The following is a 24,406-nucleotide window of genomic DNA, read 5'->3' as shown; positions in this document are numbered from 1 at the left end:
GGAGAGCAACAAAAATGGTAAAAGGGTTACAAAACATAACTTTGTGGCTTTTGTGCCTTTGTATAAATGGCCTTCCCCTTCCTTATTCTTTTCTACAAACTATTAGGTTTAGAGTGGATCAGACAGCCCAATTCCAAGAAGCAACCATTCCATTTGAAATATATGCACCTGACTGATTTTAAGATATCCAGTTCTTGTAACAAGAAAAAGATAATTCCAGAAGTAGCCTGCAGGTACTGCATGGGGAAGCCTGCAAAGCACTGTGCTTCTACCACTGGAAGAGGAAAACAATCTCCCTAGCGCTCTCTTGCTCTAGAACAGTGGTTCCCAAACTGTGGGGCATGCCCCCCCGTAGAGAAAGTTCTGGGGGGGGGCACACAGTGGGGCCCAGGCCAACCCCCATGGGGGCGGGGAGGGAGTGCCATCTTTCCAGCCCTGCTCCACCCCCAGTCTTACTCCTCCCCCAACCCTGTTCAGCCCCCCCAATCCTACTCTGCCTCCAGGCCTGGGCCAGCTCCTATGTGGGGGAGGGGAGGGGAGGGGAGGAGGGAGCACCATGCTTCCAGCCCCGCTCCACCCCCAGACCAGCACCACCTCCAGCCCCAGCTCCTCCTCAAGCCCAAACTCCATTGATCACAAAGCCTTGGTTGTGCAGTATCAGAGAAGGGGTACATGGACAGATTCTGATAATGATAAGGGTGGGAAGCAACTGGAAAAAAAAAAAGTGTGCACCACTGCTGTAGAAGATATCGGGATTATCCATCAATTACCAAAGGTGAATGCTATAGGAAGCTACAAAACAGTACTTTATTAGAGGCTACACAGGCAATGCAAAACCAGACAGCATAGTCTCAAATAACTTGTCACTACAATTTCAAAGCCAATGCATAATACCAAATAATAAGGACAGAAATTTAATCTATATTCCAGGTTGTTTCAACAAATACATACTTCAAACCTGTATCCACAAGCCCTTGCCTACAATTTTTACCCACTATTCAATTTCAACCTAATATTTCTCCTTTCTTTTGATTCTCCATCACAACACAGCAGGACTCAGATCATTTGAAAGACAGATTATTCAGAATCTGAATTTCCAAGGATTAGTTGTTGAAAATGCAAGATTAATATAAAGTTCACTGGCCTCCTTCCTGCAGACTATGAGCTCTGCATCTGATGGTTCTAGTTTCCTATAGCCTCAAAACCAAGACACCCAAGAGTGCCAAAGTCTTTTTTTTGTGGTAGTACCACTACGTTTACCAAAACCACAACACTGCCAACTAGACAGATGAAACAACATGCTAAGCCCACCACTTTAATAGACATTACCCAAACTGTATGACTATGAGAAGTATTTTCTTTAAACCACTATGAAAACAAATCTTAAATCTTCAATTGAAAGAGAATTCTGGTGGGCATATACTTTTTCAGATCAAAGGTCTCATTCTTTATCACAACTGTTCACTCAGTTTTTCTCCTCAGATTTTCCATTTTTCTGCTTAATGGTATCTTAGCCAGCAAAGGCCCATTAGAGCTCAGCTAAACCAAAGCAACAGTTTTAATGCTATTAAGCAGGCAATCCAATTAAGGCGTTTCCAAGTAGTATTTATCATTAAAGAGAGCTGTAAGTAAACAGCTAGAGTTGTCCATATCTGAAAATAAAATATGTGAATGCTTCACATATATAGTTCAAAATAAAAAATAGAATATAGGTATCACAAAACCCATATTGTTTTTAATTTTCTAGGAGCACTAATCCTCAATGAGGTGCAGTATCTTCATCATTAATGAACTTATTCAGTGCACTTAGGCCAAAGAATCCACACAGTAATATGAATATATAATCTATTATGTGTTTAAACTGTCTTAATAAAATTCTGCCTCCAGTGTGTCTGTGTAAAAGAATGTATTTTATTAGTTAACATTCCCAATCTACATTTAAAAAAATACTACCTTCTATTAAGTCTCTAGTAATCTTACCTCTACAGATTACAATACCAATTCTATTTGCTACAAGCATTTGTGTGTGTGTGTGTGTGTGTGTGTGTGTGTGTGTGTGTGTGTGTGTGTGTGTGTGTAATAAAAATATTCACACACACACCCCCCCCAGAATAATCCTTCCTTAATTTTCATTTATACCCTATAACAGTCAGTTTAATTGTATTGAAAAAGATGTCAGTAGTAGTTTAGGAGGTGGTGGACTGAGCAGTTTATTTAGACAATATATTCTTACTAATGATTCAAACTGATAAACAGTATTTTGAATTTATATTAAAATACTGATTAAAAATATAAAAGATTGATAAAGTGAGTCCGCCTCAATATTGGCCACTGCCGTATACCTACAGTGTTTGTTTGTAACAGCAATCTCACTTTCATTATCCCAATTATGTATGAATATTGTTCTGCACCTTATGCTCTCTATAGAGGAACTCTAAAAATTTGACTTTTGATTTACTATCCTGTTTGCAGATTAATGAATGCACACCAAAGGAGAACAGCAGAGGACAAACTGAAAGGTGAGTTTTTTGTTGGTTTTTGTTTTTTTTTGGGGGGGGGGGGACTACATTTAGCAATTTAAGCCTTTTTTGATTCTCAAAGTATATCAGTAAGATTTTAAATGTCACAAGAATAAACTAAAAATTATAAGTAAGTGTTGGCAAAGCATAATGTTCCGGAGATGAGAAGGCAGGGAGATGAGTTTTCTCTGGGAAGTATGTTTCCACGTATTCTGAAAAGTTAACAAAATGCAATGACAAGAATTTGACCATGGAATTGTGAATAACTTTGAGAAGTGTAAAGTTGTAGCCATCAGTGGATTCTTTGGGAGTTTAATTTAACAAATACTGCTAGTTAATGACAATATGGTAACAAACTTAAAATGTTTACATTTCTTACGAAGGAACAGGCACTCCAATGCCACTGAATTACAGCCATCCTGTACATGTTGGAGAAGTATAGTATAAATTGTATATTTGAATATTGTGCAGGATGCTCGTATTCGGAACAAATTATGTATGACAGTGGTTCTAGGACAGATAATGTGTGTACAGATACTTGTTGATACGTGACACTGATACCGTAGATGTCATCCTCATTAATGCAAGTGTTTGTACTTTTTTGACTTGATGAGGAGCTAAACAAGATTAGTCATAATCTTATTGCAAGAAGCATATAAAAGGATTACACTAGAGGAAAAAGGTAAGGAGCAGAAAGAAACGACAATGTTGATAATTAGTAGTTTCATATCAGGCACCACTACATGCAGAACTGCAAACTTACCTCCAAACAGCTACTAGAGGCTCCTGTTTTATTAATTCAAATTTTAACAAATGAATACATACAATTCAAATGGCACTCCAATTTCCTTTTTTCAATTTAACATGAATGATCATTAATAACTAACTACTTGGTTTTATTTTTATTATTAGTCAATCCTATGTCTTAAAACATCCTTTTCCACATACAGTGGATCAGTAATATTCTGAGGTAATATACAAAAGCAAATTACAGCATAGAGGGCATGTTCCTTCAGAGTGAAATCAACCTCTTTTGCAGAGGATCAGCCAAAGCACTACTTAAATCTCACTTAAACCCTGAAAATAGGGCTGAGAGGGATCAACGTGGCTTGTGTACCTAGAGCTGTCCCTCTGCACAATTCCATCCTGAAAGATTTGGCACTTCACACATTTCCATGGCAAAAGAATTTGTGAACCTCAATTCAGACCATTATTAAATGTGTGTAGCTCAAAAAAATAAAAAAAATCCCAGAATAGAAAAATGGTATAATTGCACTAAGAACAACTGCAATACTTTGGCTACGCATGATAAGTGTTGAAAGCATATACTACCATAACTCAGTACAGAATGCCACTGAAGACTACACTAAGTCCTCAATTTTCATACTACGTTGATTCGAATTAGTTCTATAGGTTTTAGCATGATTTGTGCAGGGCACATTCATTGCCAAATGCAAAATTTAAACAAGAAGCTGAACTTTACTCTTTCTTGCTCAAAGATTGTGTGGTTCTTTAGAAAAAAAAATCTAGTAAGTTTTAATCATGGGTCTACAACATTGAAACATTTCAAATTGTCATCAATACTTCCTATTTGGAAGATTGCACAATAGTTTCATTATCAGTCACATCTATTAAGTGGAGCTATTATAAATTAGTTGAATCTCATGTTTTGGGGGAGTAGAGGAAATGTGTGCCTCATTTTAAAAAAAGTTATTTTGCAAATTGTGGTCTTTACAGATCAACAGATTCAACAACTCATTCAGTGAAGACACTAATAAAAAAAATTCCATCTGACATTATGCAATATGAGACACTAAGATTAGTAGCATCAACAAAAGAACTAAGTATGGGGAAAAAGAGGGAGGAATCCTCTTGAAAAAATTACCAAGGAACAATGTGGCATCCCAGCCTTATGTTCAAATTATAGCTGCAAATTCCTGAATTCGAAAACTAAAATCATGCGCATAGCTGTCAGTTTATGCTCAATAAGTTGCAATTAAGACACAGTGCTTTAAAGACTGCTGCACAGCAGGTGCATTTACCTGAAGCAAATTAAACACTTGATTAAAAATTGTGCCAATAAATAAGTCTGTACTTCACATTTTAAAATCACCCCATACAAACTCACTGCCTGAGCTCATCATCATTATGAGGGAAACTACTAGAGTCTACAGGTTTCAGAGTAGCAGCCGTGTTAGTCTGTATTTGCAAAAAAGAAAAACGAGTACTTGTGGCACCTTAGAGAATAGATTTTGTGGCATACAAAATCCCAAACTAGCTAGACTCTAAGGCAGGGAATCCTAATGAATAGGCTACGTGATAGTAGATACCAGGATCTGCTGTTGGTAGAAGAAGGGAACAGAAATACATTTTGCATCACACTTTGGTTGTGACCAAGTCTGGGGTTCTGACTATATCCTGAGGTAAGTTTCCCTACCTAGAACACACACACACACACACACACACACACACACACACACACACACACCCCCAACTGTTCTGAACAAATGAAATAAGTAGACTATCAAAGACAAGCAAAAGAAAACTAACTATTACTACCTCATGAATTGAAGAAAGAAGACAAGCAGAATCCCGAGTGCAAGGTCTCTCGCTTCCTGAAATAGCAGAACTAGCAAATGCGTGTGGTGGGTGTGCAAATGAACTTAAGAGCCCTTTATGCCAACTGACAAAGGGCTCACGCCAGTGCTGTCAGAATTTTTAGCAAAACAGCATCTTATAAAGTATCATACAACAACCAGTGATATACTTGTCACAAATATCATTGCATGATGTATGTATGGGTTTTGCATAAAGAGTTATATATATGTGCTGATAATATGATGTTAAATTACGTTGTGGAGGCTGATAAATGAGTTTGTCCTAGGCAAACGAATGTTGTTTTGCCTGTGACTTCACTGTAAATTAAGCAACACGATAGCAGAGACAATGGAAATTTGCATCTGAGTCCACAGGAAAAGCAAGCTGAAAGGAGGGTGAATAAGATAGGATGGCTTCCTTGGTGCTGTGTATTAAGGTGAAAAAAGTGTGTCCTCAGTGAGCCAACAGGCTATGTATTCTGTCTCTTTGGAGACAAAGAACTTGGTCGTTTCTATCAGTGTCCAAAGAGATGTAAGGGACATTGCAGAGCCACATCTCTGGGGAACTGGAGTTTTCTGCATGTTACCTGCAAGGCAAGGTTTAGATTGGCAGCGTCGAGGAGTTTTCTGGAAAGGCAGGCAGACAGACTGGTGAGGCAGGGGCTTAAGCTCCAGCAAAGCAACTTATTGTTTTCGGCTCCCTGAGGAGCACATCACCGAGTATAATTTTTAAAAGGAACTAAGTCCCATTTTCAAAAGCACATAAATTACTTTAAAACCTAAATCCCATTGACTTTTGTAAGTGACGGCTCTCAATTTGTAAGCAAATTTTACTTTAAACCATCTATCTATCTATATATATGCGCCAAACCAAGGTGTAATATAGAATTAAAAAATAATGGATTCTGTGCATTAGAGATGAACACACATTACTCATGACAGCAGTTATACACACAGACAGTATCCGAGTGCCTTATGTGTTAGAAACTTTAAACCAACATCTTATCTGTGCTGTATTAAATTACAGTTTCACGAGTACACTCTGCCATCATCTGAAATATTCTCAATAGACAAGTGTTTCAGAGGTATGGCGATATAACAGTGACAGGGACACTGGAGACAGAGAGAGAAAAGACAGCAAAAAATACAAGGGACATCCCAGAATATGGCTATAAAAATCATCTTAAACTATTTAAGATGCATGGAATTCAAATATTCTTTCAACAGAAAATATTTCTATACACAATCTTTTAGAGGACATTCTTTTCTATTTGTCTGAACAATAGAATTTGAAAAAAGGTAAAATACTTCCAATTAGAATCCACCATTTAATTTTCATCAGAAGCAGGTAACCCTAAAGGAATCAAGTTTACACATTCGTGATGCACACACCCACACGATGAGAATCAACCAATGAATGGGCCTACACACTGTATTCCAAAAAATCTTGTACAAGTCGCTCATATTTTAGGTGGATGAGAAATTTAGGATCCTGAAATATTTAGTGTATACATTAGATTTTGAGACCTTGACAAGAAATACACCTGAATATGCCAGGTGGAATTTTAAAATAATCAGGGAAGTGAGTAACTATTTGCTGTTTGAAAAAACATTTTTGATCATTTAGTTACATTTAATTAAAAGCAAAACAAAAATGGAATTGGAAATAATTCTCATGGGGATGCTAATTATACAGGTGTCAGTTTAGTACAAACCTCTCAAAAGCCACTGTGCACCATATCCAGCATGTTCAACACAGTTCAGTTAAGCAACGCCAATATATCTATTACATTTAGATTCAGATGTAGTAAAACATCCTCAATTTGAAATTTTTTCATGGAGGACCTTACAATTAGTTGATTAGATATAGACAGAGAAAGAAAATACAGTATCACATCAATATAAAAGTTAGGGGGAAGATCACATACATCTTCCTTTCTAACCCTCAATTGCACATGCTCCAAATATGAAATTCTTCCATGTTATATTCATGCTGGATTATGCATTTTAAAATGTGCACTCTTGCTCACAAATTAGCAGAAAAAGCAGTTAACAGGAAGAATAATTTATGAGCAGACAAATCACAGCTCTGCTCACCAATAAAAATGAGAGAGAGTTACACAAGCCCACTGAAGCTCATAAACTGACTCATCATTTAGATCAATAAATAAGAAACAGAACAACCGCCCTCTAATAAATACATATCACAGTTAGAGAGAGGTCCAAAGTGGGCAAAGAGAGGACTCACGAAAAATTATTCTCCTCCTCCTTTTTCTCCTTGGAGATTATGAAACAGGAATAAGTACGATTTTTTTATTCCAGGCAGAAATTACAATATATACAATACTTATCACTTGGTTGGGGAAAGTTCAGATCTGTGGATGCTCTAAAATATGAGCATTGAACATCTCCTGATGAACACACTATCACTACTTGACTTTTTCAGAGTCAAATTTGCAATCCTTCCACACATCCAATCTAAAGAGCAGCGGTCAGAGCAGAAGATCAAGAAGGATAAACTCCCTCCATGATGTGGAACAGCACCACTGCATGGGTAAACCTCAGCAGGAGAATTTGGGTCTATGTAGGTCCACTTTGAATAGTCCAATCTTTTCTACCTCCAATCTCTCTCACTATCGTCAGTTCCTCTATCATTTAGAAAAATGAGGTTAAGGGTGGAGTGTATTTTACATTCAGATCTGCTTTGTATTTTGCAACAAGTATTATTCTGATGTGTTTAACTCTCACATGCAAGACTACAAAAAAAATTAATTTAAAATAATACTTCTCTACACTACTCTGAGGATCTCAAAATGCTTCAACAATTAATTCTCAAAACAACCCTTTGAGGTATGTATTCTCATCCCTTTTAGAGAAGGAGAGAATAGGAACAGAAAGATTAAGCACACTTGTTCAAGGTTATAGAGCCCCAGCCTAGTGCTTTAACGTATAGACCTGACTCTCATACAACCATCAAGCCTAGTACATACAGCTGTGACACTGTATGCATCTGGAATTAGAAAACTATTTCAGATTAAATGATTGTACTGAATTTAATATGCTGCATGTGAATAGAGCTTGTAAACATCTTGATATGACATATTGAACATGCACTCCACTAATAGCTATAAAAAACCCTATCTTGCGGGAGGGTGGAGGTTTACATAATTAAGTATCCATTAGAGTATGATATTGTTTTAGCCACAAAGCATCTTCAAAAAGATGCTATTAAAATGTGCAAATAAAAATGTATTACTGTGAATGAAATTAAAATTGGTGTTATTAGTCTTTCCTCCCATCAACCGCTCTACACATTACCTGAAAAAACTAGTGTCACTTAGCAGTACAAGGTTTCAGAATAGCAGCCGTGTTAGTCTGTATTCGCAAAAAGAGAAGGAGTACTTGTGGCACCTTAGAGACTAACAAATTTATTAGAGCATAAGCTTTCGTGAGCTACAGCTCACTTCATCGGATGCATTTGGTGGAAAAAACAGAGGGGAGATTGATATACACACACAGAGAACATAAACCCATTGTTTCATCATACACACTGTAAGGAGAGTGATCACTTAAGATAAGCCATCACCAGCATCGGGGGGGGGGGGGTGGGAAAGGAGGAAAACCTTTCATGGTGACAAGCAAGGTAGGCTATTTCCAGCAGTTAACAAGAATATCTGAGGAACAGTGGGGGGTGGGGTGGGGTGGGGTGGGGGGAGAAATACCATGGGGAAATAGTTTTACTTTGTGTAATGACTCATCCATTCCCAGTCTCTATTCAAGCCTAAGTTAATTGTATCCAGTTTGCAAATTAATTCCAATTCAGCAGTCTCTCCTTGGAGTCTGTTTTTGAAGCTTTTTTGCTGAAGTATAGCCACTCTTAGGTCTGTGATCGAGTGACCAGAGAGATTGAAGTGTTCTCCAACTGGTTTTTGAATGTTATAATTCTTGACGTCTGATTTGTGTCCATTCATTCTTTTACGTAGAGACTGTCCAGTTTGGCCAATGTACATGGCAGAGGGGCATTGCTGGCACATGATGGCATATATCACACTACAGCCAAGCTCTACGATATAACTGCATTTGCTCCAACCCCTCAGACAGAGACAAACACCTACAAGATCACTATCATGCATTCCTACAACAACAGTACCCACCTGCTGAACTGAAGAAACAGATTGACAGAGCCAGAAGACTACCCAGAAGTCACCTTCTACAGGACAGGCCCAACAAAGAAAATAACAGAACGCCACTAGCCATCACCTTCAGCCCCCAACTAAAACTTCTCCAACGCATCATCAAGGATCTACAACCTATCCTGAAGGACGACCCATCACTTTCACAGATCTTGGGAGACAGGCCAGTCCTTGCTTACAGACAGACCCCCAATCTGAAGCAAATACTCACCAACAACCACCCACCACACAACAGAACCACCAACCCAGGAACCTATCCTTGCAACGAAGCCCATTGCCAACTCTGTCCACATATCTATTCAGGGGATACCATCATAGGGCCTAATCACATCAGCCACACTATCAAAGGCTCGTTCACCTGCGCATCTACCAATGTGATATATGCCATCATGTGCCAGCAATGCCTCTCTGCCATGTACATTGGCCAAACTGGACAGTCTCTACGTAAAAGAATGAATGGACACAAATCAGACGTCAAGAATTATAACATTCAAAAACCAGTTGGAGAACACTTCAATCTCTCTGGTCACTCGATTACAGACCTAAGAGTGCCTATCCTTCAACAAAAAAGCTTCAAAAACAGACTCCAAGGAGAGACTGCTGAATTGGAATTAATTTGCAAACTGGATACAATTAATTTAGGCTTGAATAGAGACTGGGAATGGATGAGTCATTACACAAACTAAAACTATTTCCCCATGTTATTTCTCCACCCCACCCCCCCATTGTTCCTCAGATATTCTTGTTAACTGCTGGAAATAGCCTACCTTGCTTGTCACCATGAAAGGTTTTCCTCCTTCCCCCCCTCTCCCCCCCCCGCTGCTGGTGATGGCTTATCTTAAGTGATCACTCTCCTTACAGTGTGTATGATAAACCCATTGTTTCATGTTCTCTGTGTGTGTATATATCAATCTCCCCTCTGTTTTTTCCACCAAATGCATCCGATGAAGTGAGCTGTAGCTCACGAAAGCTTATGCTCTAATAAATTTGTTAGTCTCTAAGGTGCCACAAGTACTCCTTTTCTTTTAGCAGTACAAGTCAATTATGGCTTTTTCCTTCAGTTAGCAGATTGCAATATTTCTGAAGATGAAACCAATATGAATAAGTGAGTAATGACGACATTTTATAACCATAATTTCCTTAAGCAGGGATGCATAACAATAATTATTTAAATTACCATACTAATTCAGGTTTCAGAGTAGCAGCCATTATGCTCAAATAAATATGTTATTCTCTAAGGTGCCACAAGTACTCCTTTTCTTCATGCTAATTCAGGAGGCTAAAAGTAAGAACAGAAAATAAAAAACCAAGGTCCACAGAACTGAACAAATTTGGTAAATGCTAGTGACTATGCAACTTGAAATATAGGTACTTTCCAACAGGAACTTTTGTACAGTCATGAATGCAAAAGTGTGCGTGACATCATGGAATGCCTGGTGACAATTCTGATGAAAGTAAAAAACTCAATTAGTATAACCTTCTAAATGTAAGCTTCCTTTTAATCTATTTCTAATATCTGCAACCAATTGTGTGGCTTAAATTTTCATTCCGCATGAGTATTACAGATAAAAGGAAACTAAGATCCTTTGCCACATAGAATAAAAAAATTTCATACATTTCCCATTACTAGAACATTTGTTATTCTTAGACCCTGAAATGGTGTGCATTGATGAGGAGTTACTTTTAAAAGGGATTTTTCAGCCTCCCACATAATAGTAAAATTGCAGCACATTCTAACCTCAGTGCAAAGACCCGGATTCAGAAATGTATTGGAAATTCTAAACCCAGAGGCTAAAACTTAATGAGCCTATTCATACTACAGTTTAGTGGAAAAGTGAGAGGTGGAGAAAGCAAATAGTTCATGCTAAGCGAACCCTGCTGCTTAAAAGCCACCACAGCAAAGTCATACAGCAAGTCAAATTCTGATTTGGGAGTCAGAAAGAAAAAGTGCAGTGTTCCACTTTTTTTCCACTTGTGTCCTATGACTTTGTACCTGACTGGTATCCAAAAAAAGATTTTAAAATGTCAAACAAAAAAAAAAACTCTTCAATTTGTGCTGCTAACAATAATATATGTTGCCACATCCTGCTTGCGTTGGTATTAATTCGGAGGAAGTGTTGTCTAGGTAGAAGAACAAGGATACTCAGAACCGAGTTCTATTCCTGGCTCTACCACGGACATGCTGTGGGGAAATCATTCTGCTATGTTTATCCAGTTCCTCATCTTTAAAACAGGTGTAACACTACTTACTCACCTTTTCAGGGTACTATGAGGCTTAATTAAGGTTTGTCATCTCTGAAATCAATCACTGGCTAAACTCTTTAGTAGCCAAATTTCAGGATTTGTTAACTCAAATATTGTTTTGTTTCAATAGGGAAAATATTTTGTTCACACTGGCAGACAGTATTAAAATTCATTTTTAAAGAAAAAGGCTGCATTACTCAATGAGTACTACAGGATGGGGAAAGACGAGTGCTTCTGTGTCTTCCTTTTCATAGTTAAAGTATCATTTAATGTCCTAGATCCTGAAACATCTAGTTAGACATGTTAATATTGCAACCAATTCTACTGCAGGTTGTCATTGTGAATGTTGCAATACACAGTTCGCTTTGGATATCTGGTAGCATGATCTCGGTATCACAGGATCAGAGGCAGGCCCTGTAGGTGTTCCAAGCACTAGGCTCTAATCCTCATTGTGCTGCCATAAAACACCCACACATCGAGTATCAGAAAATTTCTTTCCTATGGCTGTCAGAACCAAAAAAGGTACAAATTCCACAGGCACAATCGCTTTCATGGTTTCAACCAAAGATAAACAACAGTTCCTAACCCAACCCTTACAAGCAGTTCAATACAGGGATAAGTGTCTCTTGTAACCCGTTGAGGTGGTTTTCCTGCTGCAGCTACTGCTGGCCCTTTGCCAGCAATAAGATGTTTCTGGCTCACCACCTTCCTGTCCCAGCAAGCGGGCTGCCTGTTGCCCGGCCTTTTCTCCCCAGCCATCTATCCAACAGCTACTCTTCTGAGCCTGGTCCCTTCTCACCTTGGGTAGTCCCTCCTTTCCAGTATGCTGGGGATTATAGAGACCTCTATTTGTATTATTTGTTTTGTAATTGTGCCTAGAGGCCCCCATCAGGATTGGGCCCCATGGCACTGGGCACCAAACACACAAAAATAATTAATGTAAGCTCTACAGGGCAGGGAGAGTATTTTTTTCATAAGCTTAGAAAAGAAGAACCACCAAAGTTGTTATAGCAGAAGTGAAACTCCTATAAAAGGCAGTTTCTTATTATAAACACTGACAAAAACTTAATAGCAGAGCAAAGCAGTGGTGCTAAAATGTCTTGCTATACAGGAGCTATAATCCATTTAGGGATCTACTCTCAGTCCAGGATACCACATGGTTGTTCATTCATTAATGCTGAAATCCTTTATTAACATTGCTAAAACACAGCACTATGCCTGAACTTCTGTATTGCTGAACATCTCAGCTGAGCACTGCCCAAACCTGATGGCAATTTGTAAGAAAAACTGAAGCAATGCTTTAAAAAAAAAAAAAAACCTACAGGTTTTTCACCCATGTTTTGTATTACACTTATCAGATCAAACTTTGCATTTTAAGAAGTTATTACAAGAGATAAATGCTTCTGTATCTAAGTGTCATCAAAGCATAAAAATGTTCATAAATGACAAGAGGGTTGGCAAATACCCAACAAGTATTTTCTTCAAATGAGCAAGGAAAAATTAGAGAGAGACTAACGGTGAACGTGATAACTGCCTACAGATAGAAAGGAGCGGAGAAGGGAAACAACCCCCCAACACCTAGCCTGACAAATCTATGCGTCTCCCAGTGGGTCTTATTTTCAGTATCTTTTAGAGAGGACTACAAGCTCCTCAGAGCAAAGACCTTTTTACTTGCACTTTGTACAGCGAACATACTGTGACACGTTAGTATGTGACGACTGCAAATATTAAGATATTAATTAACTGAGGTAATCTTGATACCAATGAAACTGAGCAAAGAACAGCTTAGTCAGAATGGGTGTGATCCTGCAGAGCACTGAGCTCTCTGGCCCTGATCCAGAAAATCACTTTGGCATGTGCTTAACTTTGAGCATGCAGGTACTCCCATATACTTCGCTGCGAATTACTCATATGCCTACAATTAAGCACATAAGTGCTCTGAGGGATCAGGGATAGATCATTCAGCATCTTACAGGACTGAGCTCATTATCAAGAATAAAGGAACCAGAGGAAGTTCCAGAACTTAAGTCAAACCAAGGCAGACAGAGAAGATGTCCCTAGGAGTCAATGAGACAGGAGTCAAGGAACCCAGTAAGTGGGGTAGGAGGAGTCCTTCACAGGGAGTTTCTGCAGGAGATGAGGCAAGTAGAGTGGAGACTGATCGTGAAGAATACTGGCTTGACCTGCCTGCCTGACAGATGGAGAGACACCCATTGTACAAGTCTGAATGTACCTAGATTGTGTATGTTATAGCAATGGTTTAATCTCTCTTGTAAATGTGATTTTATCTCTCTTTCCCTATTTCAACTACTATTGCTAAACCAAAAATGCTCAGCTTGAAATACTTTTGGTTGATGTGAAGGTAGATAAAAATCAATGACTTAAAAAAAAAAAAACACCAAAACCCTGATTTTTATTTAAAGTCAGATTTTTTTGATAAAATGTTTTTTGAGGAAAAACCTATCTAAAAAGATAGTTTAAATGAGGACATATTATAGCTCAAAGATATCTCATCATGGAATAGGGATTATAAATTCAAATTCTATAGTATGAGACAATATATTAATGTAATGTTTAAGGTAAGTTTTGTAAATTAGTTCCAATAGTTCATGGTTTAGAGACCCAATCTTATGGGGTTCCAGGGCCTTCTGTATAGAAAGATTAACCTAAATAATCTGTCTACCCAATGGGACTCAGTGCTCAGTCTAGAAGATACCATCAGAGATGCTTCATTTTGCAGTTCTCAAACTGTGGATTTGTGTCTCCAGAGATAACATGCTGGTTAACAGCAAAAATGTTTTTAAAATAAATAAATAAATAAATAATAATATATAGAGGTGAGAAACAACAGACCTCAACCCTATTGTCCCTCTACAAATTTGTTTACACAGAGTTAATCCCTTACCTCTCTCTAAAAGTGCAGAGTTTCAAAAAGTTCAATGAATAGAAGATTGTTGGGGGTGGAATAGATCTGAACAAAGAGAAGAAGTCTGGAGATAAATGTCAGAAGAGAGGGACACAGACAGCACAAACAAAAGAGAAACTGTTTGAGCAGCATATTCCAGAGTCTTAAAGTCTTTCTGAGTGTAGCCTTCATTGATTTGAGATCTACCGTACCATTCTCTCACTAGAAGGGAAAACCTATAATGGCAGCAGGTCGTAAAAGAGACCCTGTTCGGGAATATTTTAATAAAGTTCCTCTACCTGTGGGTAAGACAGGCATGCATACAAAATGCAAACAGTGCAAAAAAGAAATGCAAGGCCTGGCTTCCCCAGTGAAACAACATCATGAGACGTGTTCTTTCTTAGGAGAAAGCCATGTTGAAGATGATGAAAGGAACACGTCTCAACACACAGGATCTTCAGGTTGGCAAGCTTTTTTATTTCATATTTCCTTTCTAAAGGACTGCCTGTCTTCCTTCTGGACTGTTCTTGAATTCTCATGTCTGAGCAAAAAAATACAGTTGTTACTCTATGGTACTATCTTTTTAGATGCAGTTGTTATAAAAAAATAAATAGCTGAAATAGGCAGATCTTCCTTTTACAATTTCACCTTTAAAGTAGTACTGAGTGTCAGTGAATGTAATGAGTAATACTAAATGAAGAGTATGGTAATAATAATTAAATAACTGCATGGACTTATTTAGGAGAATCCATCCTCAACAAACAAGATTCTGAAGACTATCCACCTTCAAAATCACAATCATTTTCTATAGTTTCAGAGTTCTGCCAATGATCGTGTTTCAGTCACATCATGTATGTCACATAGCTACTGTACATCACCTGTAGCAAAAAGAAAAAACCTCCATCATCCAGAAACAGCCATAGATAAGTTTGTGATAAGAACCAGCAGATTACAAACAAGAGGTAATTGATGAAAAAATTGCCCAGCTTATTTATCCAACCAACCCTCCTTTCCGTATGATTGAGAACCCACATTTCATTAACATGGTTCAGTCATTAAGACCAGGATACAGTCCACCCAACAGAGCAAATGTTGCAGGAAAACTGCTGGATAAAGTCTATGAAAGAGAAATTGAGCAGTGTGCAAAAGGTCTAGAAGGTGAAATTGTTAACCTGAGTCTTGATGTGTGGAGCAATGTCCGCAATGATCCTGTTGTACGTGCTTGTGTGACAACAAAAGAAGGGAATGTCTTTCTTACAGAAAGAATGGATACATCAGGAAATGCTCACACAGCAGAATAGTTACAAGAAGTAGCAGTAAAAGCTATAACCAACTGGAAAAAAAATTCAAATGTCTAGTACGCAGCTTGGTCACAGGCAATGCTGCAAATGTATCCAAGATGAGAAGAAATTTAGGAGAGAGTCACAAGCTAACAACATACGTTTGCAGTGCTCATTTGATGCACCTCCTAGCCAAAGGCTTCAGTGTTCCAGAAATTAAGGCTAATGTTGTTGAAGTTGCAAAATACTTCCGTAACAACCACTTTGCAGCAGCTGCTCTGAAAAAAGTGGGAGGAACCAAGCCAACTCTCCCACAAGACGTGCGCTGGAACTCAGTAGTGGGCTGTTTGGAACATTATATCAAGAACTAGCCTAATGGGATGATGGTGAACAAAACCGTGAAAAAAATAGATGGCACCGTGAGAGCCAAAGTTCTCAACACTGGGCGTAAGAGAAATGTTGAACACATGCTGAAGCCTATTTCTGTAGCCTTGAAAAAAATGCAGGGAAATCGCTGTTTTATTGCTGATGTTGTTGAAATTTGGAAGGAACTGAGTGAGATCTTAAAAAGAGAAATTTGCAATGACAGAGTTAAATTACAAGCGTTAAAAAAACCGAACGGGACAAGCACTGTCTCCAGCTCATTTTCTTGCAAATATTCGCAATACTCGGTACCAGGGTCAAACCTTAATTGCTGAAGAAGAGGAATTGGCTATGACATGGACATCCAGCAATCATCCCTCCATAATGCCAACTATAATAAACTTCAGAGCTAAGGGTGAACCATTCAAGAAATATATGTTTGATGATGATGTTTTAAAGAAAGTCACACCAAGTGAACTGGTGGAAGTCTCTTAAGCACTTGGATTCAGAGACTGTTGAAGTGATAATCTCACTTAACAGCAGTAGCTTCTTCTGCCAGTGCACAAAGAATATTTTCTTCCTTTGGAGTAATTCATTGCAAATTGAGAAATCGTTTGGGAACCTGAAAAAGCAGGAAAGCTTGTTTTTCTTTTCCAGACTATGAACAAACAGGAAAATGAAGATGAAGACGACAGCTGCAGAAGCCAATATTTTAAGTTTCGCATGTCGACATGGCTGACAGTCTATTTAATTTGTGTTTTTTTTTAAAAAAAGGTATTCAACTATTTTAGTTAAAACCAAACAAAAACAAACATGATTTTAAAAAAACTTGAATGTTTAACTAAATTTCAAAAATTCATGCTTCTTTTGTAAAGTTATTATATGTTTGCTGTTGAAGAAAAAAATCCAGAATACTTAACGTTGTTGTTTTAGTTAAATAAAACAATTTAAATGTCTGTCTGGTGATGTACTCCTCCTAATACAGTATTGCAAGAAAATCCTCCAAATATTAATGATTAACCTGTTGAATTGGAGATGGTTCACCTCCCAATGGCTTCATAAATATCTGCTTCAATTACCTTTGGTAAATTAAATAACCAAACAATCATTCATTTTCTGATATACCTGTAAAACTAATCTGAAAACTTTTCAAAATAAATCACTTTAAAAATGTATAGTGTGTACCTTCTAAAAATGAAATCTACATCTAGCTCTGAGTTGTGAAGAATATGTATTAAGGTTGTAACAACCAACAAGAATGCACTTATATGTAGAAATCCATGATTAAATCAAGTCTTCCTGACTAGTGATTTAAATCAGGATTTAAATCAAGTCCACCCTGGTTGCTGTTCCTAGAAAAGTACTTCGTTCAATACAATACTTTCACTTTGTTTAGTCAGTTTCTGAAGCAAATGATCCCAATGTTTAGAGTGAAAGATGGAGCAAATGACAACAAGCAGAGGAGAAAAGTTGCCGAATATGGAGATGCAACAGTCGTGTTCTTAAATAGACACCAAATCCCAAATCGCAATGGAGCTCTACAGACTGATCGCACAGAACATCTGAAGCAATTAGCAAGATTTTCAAGGTCTCTGTCACTACACTCACTGCTAAAACCAAGACAACAGTGCTATTCCTGGTTTTGCCACTGTTTTGCCCTATAAGTCAGGCAATTCACAACCTCTGGGCCTCAGGTTCCCTATGTGAAAAAGGAAATGTTTACTGACCTCAAAATTGTGTTGGGAGACATCAGTACACGCACGTTTGCAAAGGACTATGAGATTATTGGATGAGACACAGGGTATTTGCTGACAGCAGAGGAATGGGGAGACTCTGTAATCTTCAGTTATCTGCCAGGTTCTGGAGGGGAGTGAGCTCTAATGGGAACAGTCTCTTCTGCTCATTCCCCTGAAACTTGACCTCTTCTGCTTCATCCCCTCCTGCCTGTTCTTATCCCAGTCTTTGCTTTGATTAGTCAGGGATTTAACGACTACGAGATGCAATGAATATTTGAATAGTTTATTTGAATATTGTAACCTGGTTAGTAGATGTCTAGTAAACAGTACAAGCCCCAACAGCAACTATTGACTACACCACACAAAGTTTGTTTGTACAGATTGAAGAACGGGAAGCAGTCTAGTCTCCCCAACCACCAGTGACTGCTAACAACATCTACCTGCTTCACACTGTCTTATTTAGAAGCATCTCTAGTAATTTTTCTACACAGCTTCCTCATACCTAGAAGAGCTACAAGCTATAAAAGATCAGTTACTTCTTAAAAATCTATTATATATTCTTAAAGTTTAAAAACAATTATGTCATAAAGCACCAGTTCTCATTTTCTGCTTAGTAAATCATTTTCATTCTGTGTTTCTAATGGAGCTTGAAGTTAATATGGATTTTTAGTTTAATTCCTATTCATACACCATCATCGGTGATGCTAGAACACCTCTAGGAACAAGATTTTTTTAGGTTAACTGTTACAACAGAGGAAGGTGCTATATGATATATACAAGAGCACAAAGCCTATCCCCATCAGTCCCATAAAAACGTACCAAGCACTAGGTTAAATAATTTTTAGATACTCTAAGATTTTCTTCATCAGGATTATACCACTTAAGTTAGCTTAAATGCGGGGTCAAAACTACTTGGCATTATCAACTGATGAAAATGACTACTTAAAAAACAAATCAAGGAGACTTAACTCCATAAGTAGTTTGATTAGTTTCCCTAAGACCCTTAAAATAAAACAAAATTCATCTTCCCGCAGGGTTTATTCAAATCAATTTGTACAGTGGGAATTCTCAGCAAGCTTACTGCAGAGCTACATGATAGCTATACTACGAATAGAAATTCTACAGAACTTACTGCACTACTTTCAAAAGACTTGGCTGTGGTTTAGTGGAGTACAGTAACCTGCTTGAAGCCAGGTTCTTGAGCTATATATTGTTCTGTATAATGCTTTTTTGCACAGCCATTCTTCATAGTATGTGATGAATATTTCTTTGCACAGTTTAGAATATTTAGTGAGTAGCTAACAGAACATGAAGCAGAACAGCACAAAGTCTTTTTATAACCTTGGTAAATACATTCATATGCAACACTGACAATTTCTCACGAGTCTCTGAAGCATACACAGTGGGCTCTCTTTACCAGGATTTTTAAGTTGCTCTTAAAACTAGTTACAGAATCAAGTCAAAAAACAAAACAAACAAACAAACAAAGGGCTTGTCTACATGGTGATGTAATGTGCTCTCTACAGGGGTGTGCTTTCTAAAGGAAACTAACATGTTGAGCATTAATTGGTCCATGTAGTTGCTGCTGGTGAACTTTAATGTAACGCTCTTTGAAACAGTACTATAACAAAGTGCAGTAGAGAACATTTAATGTACACCACCAGGGTCAACGAAGACTAATTAATGCACGACACATTAGTGAGATTAGGAAATCACACACCCCTAGGCCGCATAACCCCACTATGCAGACAAGCTCTGAGAAACATGGACAGATTATTTAAATTCCCTTCCCCCTCCCCTATTTTATTTATTTATTTATATACACACACACACACACAAATTTTATATCACACACACACACACACACACACACACAATATAAAACTAAGGTGCATACTGTACACATTTTATGCTACAGTGCTTTTTCTCTATTTAAAGTAATAGGATTTGTCACATGAAAATGAAAAGTTAAACTGATCAGTCAGGTAAGAAGGTATACAAGCTGCAGTAAAGAGCATATTACATCGTAAGCATCTAAAACAACTCCCAGTATGGAAGAAGGAAATCTGATCTAAGTAGCAGCAAAATGCCAGGACACAATGGTGAGATTAAGGTCAGAGTTTACACAGAGATAGTACACATGGAAACAACGTCTTATGTCCAAAGTTGTTTTCCTAGTATTAAAGGGTAACTATAGTGATCACAGTCATTATTTGGCATGGAAGGCTTAAATATTACTCCATCTAGAAGTCCACACAGCCTTTACATAACAAAATTGCTACTATTCTGCATATAAACCACTACAACTCAACTGTAGAAGAGAATTGTAGCAAGATGCAAAAGAGAGAAAAGATGGAACACAAAGCAATTACACAAATGAGAAAGTCATCACAAAGAAAAAAATATATATATAAATGATTAAACTTCATGGAAATGTGCAGATCTACTGGTATTGTTCCTAATGGCCAGTTGTTACAATGTTTAATCTGGACAGACCACTTTCCAAAGAGGGCTGATTAGGTTAATGAAATGATATCTGTCCAGCTGTTGTGTATCCTTTGAAAGCATGTTATAAAATGAAACTGACTTCACTGTGGCCAACTATTTCGCCAGTAATGTTGGATATTCTCCATCAAACTAAGACGTTTATCATAGGATTACATGGAGATTATTGAAATGCATCATACAAAAATATACCAAAAACAAATTTTGATACAGTGGCAGATTGCAAGGAAGAAAAACATGAAGTCTGAAAACCCTTAGTGCCTTTTTATTTATGCTTAATTTTTTAGAATTCAAGTTCTTAGCACGTTTCTTCCACCACTAATATGCCAATATTATTTTGTGCTAGAGCCATAAGTTGTTGTTTGGTCTAGCTGAGTTTTCCTCTCTCATATTTGATTATCCCCCCATTTTAAGTACTTTCTTATTTCAATTTACGAACAAAAACTTGATTGGTTCATCTTCCATTTAAGATATGTTCATTTTCACAAATAGTTTATGCACCTTTTAGACATAAAGGCCACCTTCAACATCACAAACTGGGGAAAAAATTAGAGCAACATTGCTGTACTCCTCCTTTCTTCTGTATTGAAATAATAGTTCCCAGAATGAAAATTCATGGGGAGATTCTTCAAATAATGCCTCTAAAAATGTCTTATGGATAAACTGATGAAAATCATCTGAAGTATTCTGTTAACTGCAGCAGTTGCCAGCTACAATGACAACATTTAAGACTGCAAATTGGTTTAAATTATAACCCTCTTTTCACTGGCTTATAACTTGCAGAAAAAATACTCTCTACAGTGAAGTTTTGCATGCTTGGTCTCTGCTCAAAAGTGATGGTAAAAAAAAAAAATCCACCAGAAAAGAACACAAGAGTTCTTTGTGTTCAAGCCTTTGAGAACAAAAATACACTTTACCTCCTATTCTGATAGTCATTTCTCCTGCAGATGCTCTAATTCACAAATGGCTGAATTTTGAACCTTGTTCTAACTTGGTATGCAAGAATTCCTAGTTAAAAAATGCTGCCTTTACCAGCTTTGAAAAAGGTTGGGTTTGATTTTATAGTTGGGGGTGTTTGAAATGTTACTTTGATCTGTGCAACCGATTAAAAATCTCTTACACCTACAAATGTGGCTAATGTGCGCACGCACTGCTAAGTGTTTTATTTCTGGTGACCATCAACACACGTGTCAGTCACCAGGGTAAAATGGTCACTGAATTTGTGGAGAGAATGTGCCTGCAGAATTTACAAGAAATGCCTCAAACATTTTACAGAAGTAATTATATACGTGCGCTAGGCAAAAAAACAGCAGAATACAAGACTATAACCCATCAAAACATTTATTCATGTATGGAAAGTACAGTACATTAAAATGGTGCTGGAAACATCATCAGCCAGCAATTTTAATAGTCACAAACAAGCAAAAATATCTCAAAACTTACTTTTTTGCTCTACATGCATCAGATACAACTGGCAGATTCTTGATATTGCTGATGTGTCAGTATTCACTCAAAGTATGTAAGAACAATTGTACATGTTATATATTTTAGTGCCTGTTACTTCTTGTAACCAATCAGATGACTGGTACAGCTACAATAGATTCTAACACTAGCAAAACCATCATTCTCCTTAATATCCTTGTTACTTTTTAGAAAGGTTAAAAAGCAGTTTCTCCAGTTATTTCAGCTTAGTCTCTTCCTAAATGAAGAAGTCTGATTGCATTTTGAGAAATGGTGATGTATCCATAGGTGCTGGAACTAGGGGTGCTACCGCACCCCTTGGCTTGGTGGTTTCCATCATATAGAGAGTTTACAGTTTGGTTCAATGGCTCTCAGCATCCCCACTATACAAAAATTGTTCCAGCACCCCTGGATGTATTGTACAGTAATTTTCTACTGGGGACTTCATCCATGTGAGCAAATTTCTTTCACGCAAAACATAAATATAACTAAAACTTAACCTAAGAGACTGAAAGATAATTTTGTTAAGAGTAAATCCACTAGCTCCCCACCATGTGTATACATCTGTATATGTAGCACATATCAGCTTGCTCTTAAAAATAGTCAGATAAGAAGATTTTTAAAAGAAGAAAAAAAAAAGCCTGTTTAGGATGGAAAAGTCTGCTAAAGAATCTGGAACATTTCTCTTTACCAAGGGGGCAGGGTGTCATAGAATTGTCATGGAGGCAGATGCTTTCCCAAACTTTCTCTGATTGTATTAAAAAAAAAAAAACTATTGCAGAAGAGAGCATTATGAGGCACAATTCCCCACAATGCGCTCTATTGTTCAGTGTATGCACCTGCCCAAGTTTTTTTGTGTGTGAATAATCACACATTACAAGCAACACTTATTAACTACAATTAACATTTTAAAAAATCAGGCAAATGCATTTTAATGTAAAAGCTCAGTCCACTAAGAAAAAATGAACATTGCAAATCTACTCAATCATTCCAGCAAGGCAGACTGCAAGAAAACTCATTCCAATACCTCAAAGAGCATAGCTTTAAAATACCTTCTGCTACTTCAGATGCATACTCTCTTCTCTTGGCCATATCTTGTGTTCAATGCCAGTGGTGGGGGTTTTTTGTTTGGGTTTTTTTGGGGAGGGAGGCGGAAGGAGGGAGGGTTTGCACATTTAACTAAAGATGATAAAAACAACAAAGGCAAGAATTAAGATAGAAGAATTTCAGATACAACACTGCTTCAATTTTTTTCTGTCACATATTTAAGTTATTAATAGAGGCCCTAAAAATAAGAGTCCCGCAGAACAGCCAAGAGAGATATCCAACACTCAATGAAAGTCAGTCCATGGAAGACCACAACAGCTGATATTAGGATGAAGTCCAAGATTATTCTTTTTAAAAGTCAAGTAATGAATTTGTTGTTTGGAAAAAATTAAAAGAACTAGGGCAGCAGAGACTGAAATCTTGTTCTTCGCCAAGTGAAGGCCAGTGAGCACATCTTATCCCACAGCTCTGCCAGACTGCTTGGATAGGAAGACCCTTTACTTATTACATTTACTGGTTCTTATTTCCTTTTCTTTGTTGCATTAATTTGCCAACTGTGACAAATGCCTGGGTGCATAGCCAGCCAAAGGGAAAGAGTAAGAAAGGGACTCAGTAGCTCAGAGATTCAACATTTTTCCTACCATCTAAATAGGAAAACTACTCATGGTTTAAAAAAAAAAAAAAACCCCTAATGTAGAGTATTATAAAGAGAGCTTTTACAACCCAGACAACTTCTTCTATCTCCCACCAAATGCTAAATGTCCGAGAAAAAACAGCTCTCAAGGAAGTATACAGAGAACAATACCACAGTGAATTTCAGTGAGACACTAACATCAGACCAGTGAACAAGTGCAGAAGTTCTGAACCTGGGCATCGGGACCATTCTATCCTTCATATATTGGTAAATGGGAAAGGGATCCCAACAACATTTTGGGTAGCATAAGGCATTCCAGGGACATCCAAGTTTGGAAAAGGTTGCAAACCACTGAACTTCAGTGTTGGATTCTGAACTTGAAACACAAATGACAAATACAACAAAAATTCTTCAGCCCCAAAACTGTCCATTTAACATTTTTGATTCCACTTAAAATAAACAGAAGAAAAAATAAAATGTCTTTAGGAAGTTTAAACCCTATGTGTTGGAAAAGATATCTAGAAGTTCCTTCTACAACAATTAAGGTTTGATTAAATGATGGTTTCAAATGAGTATTACCATTTCCCTAATGTTACAGTCATACAGAAATCTAAATGTAAAGAATCTGTGAAGTGTAGTGGGTTGCTTTTTTAGTTGAAACAATAGCTTGGAAGGGGACATCACTTAGTTAAATCTAATCTTACCCTTTACATCCAATCAATGGAATTATTTACTAGATCTGAAAACATCAGGTCAAGCTCTTACAATCTGGAAAATGGTACCTAAAATAGATACTACTTTACAATTTAGCAACTCTCATTGGAGATTTTCAAAGCACATTGCAAACCTTAACAGACTCACAATATCCTTGTGAGTTACATAAACTGAGGCATAGAGGAGTTAAGAGACTTGCCTAGACCAC

At 37.5% G+C, this 24,406-nt stretch overlaps 1 protein-coding gene and 1 long non-coding RNA gene across 3 annotated transcripts in view; both read right to left on the bottom strand.

The window, feature by feature from the left end:
- PRKCA (protein kinase C alpha) overlaps window positions 1-24,406 on the bottom strand; it is a 312,623-nt gene that overhangs the window by 256,667 nt on the left and 31,550 nt on the right. The window lies entirely within an intron of this gene.
- Window positions 2,024-19,598, bottom strand: LOC122456739. Its single transcript, XR_006275773.1, has 3 exons — window positions 19,588-19,598; window positions 19,018-19,020; window positions 2,024-4,180 (listed from the first exon to the last, which is right to left on the bottom strand). It is a non-coding gene; the product is annotated as an uncharacterized LOC122456739 (long non-coding RNA).

Source organism: Dermochelys coriacea, chromosome 14, assembly GCF_009764565.3.
Source record: "Dermochelys coriacea isolate rDerCor1 chromosome 14, rDerCor1.pri.v4, whole genome shotgun sequence".
Taxonomy (NCBI): domain Eukaryota; kingdom Metazoa; phylum Chordata; order Testudines; family Dermochelyidae; genus Dermochelys; species Dermochelys coriacea.
This window is presented reverse-complemented; position numbering and strand designations above follow the sequence as displayed.